This window comes from Solanum dulcamara, chromosome 1 (genome assembly GCF_947179165.1).
Source record: "Solanum dulcamara chromosome 1, daSolDulc1.2, whole genome shotgun sequence".
Lineage (NCBI taxonomy): Eukaryota > Viridiplantae > Streptophyta > Magnoliopsida > Solanales > Solanaceae > Solanum > Solanum dulcamara.
Window position 1 is genome coordinate 66,245,475 of NC_077237.1, and position 4,845 is coordinate 66,250,319.

Below are 4,845 nucleotides of genomic sequence, written 5' to 3' on the forward strand. Positions count from 1 at the left end.
AGAACAGAGTAGCCTCCAAGAAACCCTAACTGAAATAGGACTCGTCTTGTATGGTCCTACAAAATTTCAATATCTACAAATGCCCCCTACTTCATGACTTGTTGGAATGTAGACCTGATGAAGCTCAAAGACGAGGCTTGAAGTATTCATTCTTCCACCTTTGTGATTTTGTGGCTTCAGATTTGCATATTTGATTTATGAGAGAAGAGATGAATGGTATATTTGATCCCACTGCGCGTGCCAATTTGTTTGCAACAAATTTAATATAAATGAAAATAAATCAACCATAAATAAAATTTGAAAAAATATAATTTTATTAATAAAATGTGCGGGTACAAATCTATTTATCCCTTGGTTAGTAGCGTATTTCTCGAACGTAGGATGATTTGAATTTGATCTTCATCGTGATTTGAGAGCAGTCAGTGGCGTTTTTCTCAAACATAGGATGATTTGACTGTGATCTCCTTCATGATTCGAGGATCGTTAGTGACGTATTCCTCGAACTAGCTTGGATGATTTAAACTTGTTCTCCATGAAAGAATTCATAGATCGTTTTGAAGTATTTGATTTATCAAGAAAAATTTGACATATTTTGATCTTTTTATGAATATTTTATTAATTTGTGAAATTTTCAAAATATCTTTTCAAAAAAATATAATATCTTTTATATAAGCATAAATTAAAATTTAAGATATAATAATTTCTAAAAAATCCTAACTGAGACAGGACTCATCTCGCTAGAATTCTACAAAATTTCAATGTGTGCAGACATTTACCAAGTTTCTACAATTCATGAGATGAATTAATTGGTCATTATATTAAAACAAGCAACTAACTCCTGAGCATGCCACATGTACGTCAATTTGCCACATCATCAAAAGTGTATTAAACAAATTTCATACTTTTAGGTCAAAATATATTCAGAAGGTTCGAATTTGAATTGGTAAAAGTGTTCAATAGATAATAGTCCTAGTTAAGACGTGTAAGTGAATTATGCAAACAACAAATAAAAATAATACTAAATGATGTATTAAAACAAAAATAGTAACACATATTGTTAATGTCATGATTTATTATGTATAAAAGTCCTAAATAAGGTGTAGATACATAGATTGAAATGAAAACACTATCAAACAAGGAACTAAATAATACCAAAACTAATACATATATAATTTTTTACGATACTCCAACAAAGGGACTCCGTAGCATCATTGAAAGCGCACATAGCATTTTATAATAGCTGGATTTCATATTGTAGCTCATTCATTCTCAATGGCTAGCATAATAAGAAGTTTTAATATCTTGCCAACCTGCAAATGTTGGGAGACATCAGTCCATCACAATGCCAATCTTTAGATTGTTATGCCAATATAGCATGAATTATCAATTTCATTTTTATGGTGGTGTTGTCTGTACCCTATAACACCATCTCTGAGTATATTTAGTAGTAATTGTTTGCCTTGGTATAACCTGACAACTCAGGATAATCCTCATCTAGAATCTACAATAATCTAAAATGCCACAGTTCCCACATCCAAAAAGATAAACTTTTGACGAATAGAGTCCTCAATATCTTGCTTTTATAGAAAGCTACATTTCAATTTTCAGTAAGCTACAAGAGCTCCCTGTAGAGATATCATATGCCAAAATTCAAGTACAATCAGACACAAAATAAGATTACCAGTTCTTCAACGACACTTCCCTGTAAAGCGAAGGGAACAACAAGCTATTTACCCTGGCAAAATGACCTGACAAAAAATTGCAGTTAAAAAAGTTGCCCGAACACCCAAAAAACTGAGCATACGGAGTATAGAGAGAATCAATGGTGTCTCAAAAATTGATAAACAAACCAAAAATCTGTAAGATAGAAAAACGTAGAAGGAAACACAAAGTTACCCAAGGACTAGGCAACAACAGCTTGTTGGATGGATCATCTACATCCAACATAACAACATGCTCAAACAAAATCCAAAAATGTGAAAACAAAGAAAATCCGACGTACTTCTTCCTGACATTTAGATTTCATCTAAATGGAAGTCAGGCCAAATGGTGCTATATGTTTGTCCTAGTAACGGCCAATACCCCACACTCTAATCAGACCATCGGTGTATCCACTGAAAAGTGTGCTCCCATCAGCACTCCAACTCAAACTGGTGCAGTATATGACCTGCCAAGTGGTGATAAAATGAGTTTAGCTACACTCGAGGTATTTGACCGAGCTCCCTAAATCTGGGCATCACAGCATCCTTACAAAAATCAGTCAACACAACCATAGAAATGTAAAGTTATAAACTTGCAAGTAAGAAGAGAGCAGAAAACATTCCAAATATTAAAGATCCTCATTTGTATACTAACAAATGACTGAATCAGTAAGAAAATAATGTTAGAAACTGCAAAAACAGGGGGGGGGGGGATTCATGAGAGCATAGCTGACAAATTACACAGCTGATAAACAAGTTCTAAGAAATTTTATACTAACTGAATTACTACCCTAGCTTCCAACAGCATTGAGTATATTATACCATAAATTCTAGAGAACAAGGACAAGAAAAGCTGGAGAATTGCGACCTGCAAGGTATAAATAGCTAACCCCTGCCAAGAGTACTAACTTAGTTATTGTACTGATAACATTATGAACTGCTCCTCCGATATCATTATCAATAATACAGGACAAATGAACTAATATCCACAATAAAACCATTCAAACAATCATCTTCATATTATACACAACATAATATGATAAACCAAAAGCAGCATACATGATTAAAAAAATCAAACTTACTTTGTTTATGCCAGAAGTAGTAGTTGCCTTGCCAGCCATTTCACTCTCTTGCTTCAGATCAACACTAAGATCAACGACAATACTCTTACTCTCCAAATCCCAAATCTTAATACTTGACTCAGTTGCAGCACATAACCAGTACCTATTGGGACTAAAACAAAGCGCGTGAATAATGGAACCAGAATCAAGGGAGTACAATTTCTTCCCTTCAGCCAAATCCCACAACAAAATCACTCCATCCTTTCCTCCACTAGCACACAAAGAACCATCTGGAGATACTGCAGCAGTATTCACATACCCAGTGTGCCCAGCAAGAGTTGCGCGAAGCTTACAATTGGAAAGGTTCCAGATTTTCACAGTACGATCCCATGATCCAGAAACAATAGTTGGCTGAAGATTATTCGGACTAAAACGAACACAAGAAACCCAATCAGAATGTGAATCTTGGTCCTGAATCGTATACTTACACTCACCCAAAGTATTCCATAGCTTGATCGATTTATCACGTGATGCTGAAACAATCTGACGGTTATCAACTGAAAATGCGACGGATAAAACATCCTTCGTGTGTGCTACGAAACGCCGGGCGGTGGTTTCAGCTTGAAGATCCCATAAACGGAGTTCACCATCCCAAGATCCGGAAAAAGCAAACATGCCGTCTGATTATAGGACAACATCTTGGACGAAATGCCCGTGACCGGTGAGACGCGACGGGGAACGCCGTATTGTGAGCCCTCTTTTGTAAGTGACCAAACGATAATGGATTTGTCACGAGATGATGTGACAATCATGTCGGAGTTGTCGATTGGAGTGGCAATGGCTGTCACCCAATCTGTGTGGGCCTTCATTGTGCCGCGGAGGACTAGTGATTCTAGCGACATTTTGCCCAACGGTGATTGAGGCGAAATGGAAGTGTGGGAGAAAGGGCGGATTCCTAAAAAAACTCAAGTGGATGTATTTATACGCTGCAAGGTTTCTAGTTTTTTCGGACGATTGTTTATACAATTAAATATGGAAGAGTTGTACCTTTTGGCCATTGAGAAATCAAAATAACATATTTATCCCAACTTCTACAAATTTTATCAGATTTAAGTCCAATATGTCAAGATAGAGATAAAAGTCGTTGGTAGCCAATGTTCTAAACAATCTCGTGACGTTGAACGTTAGGTGTTTGAGTTAGGTATAATCAGGCGCAGCTCGATAGGGTTAGAAAAAAGTCAAATGTCTTATGCTCCCAAATTTGAGGGGGCCTCATTTTTTTTAGCAATAATAAGTTATAGACGGGTATAAGCTTTGGTTCTCGGATAGATCGAAGTATAGGAATGGGGTAGGCATTTTAGTAGACAGTAATTTAAGGGATCAGGTGGTAGAGGCTAGGAGAGTCACTGATAGGATGATGTCGATAAAGGTGGTTGTTGAAGGGATCAAGTTGAACATTATTAGTGCTTATGCACCGCAAGCGGGCGTGGGAGGCATACCGCCTACTGAGAAGCTTTTCGTGGGAGGGGATTTCAATTGGCACATCGGATCTATTTCGGGAGGGTATGATGATGTGCATGGAGGCTTTGGCTTCGGGGACAGAAATGGAGGAGGAGTTTCACTTTTGAATTTCGCAAGAGCTTTTGGGTTGGTGATAGCTAATTCGAGTTTCCCAAAGAAGGAGGACCACTTGGTAACCTTCCGGAGTGCGGTGGCTAAGACTCAAATAGATTTTTTACTCCCTAGGAAGGATGATAAGGGTCTATGCAAAGACTGTAAGGTCATCCCGATTGACAACCTTATGACCCGACATAAGCTCTTGGTGATGGATTTAGGGATCAAGATGACGAGGAAGAAGAGGGTCGAAGATGACCGACCTAGGATCAGATGGGGGGGTTTGACCACGGCTAGCGCCCTAGAGATGGGAGAGAAATTGAAGGATATGGGGGCCTGGGATAGTAGTAGGAATGCGAACACTATGTGGGATAGGACAGCTAGTTGTATTAGGGTTGTAGCAAGGGAAGTGTTAGGAGTCTCGATAGGTAGCCGTGGCCGGCACCGAGGGGACTGGTGGTGGAATGGAA

General features: G+C 38.1%; 1 pseudogene across 1 annotated transcript; it reads right to left on the bottom strand.

Moving 5' to 3' along the window:
• Positions 1-1,052: 1,052 nt before the first annotated feature.
• Positions 1,053-3,811, bottom strand: LOC129892638 (guanine nucleotide-binding protein subunit beta-like protein; annotated as a pseudogene). Its single transcript, XR_008767366.1, has 4 exons — positions 2,783-3,811; positions 2,003-2,167; positions 1,682-1,748; positions 1,053-1,310 (listed from the first exon to the last, which is right to left on the bottom strand). The product of XR_008767366.1 is annotated as a guanine nucleotide-binding protein subunit beta-like protein (transcript).
• Between the last annotated feature and the right edge of the window lie 1,034 nt (positions 3,812-4,845).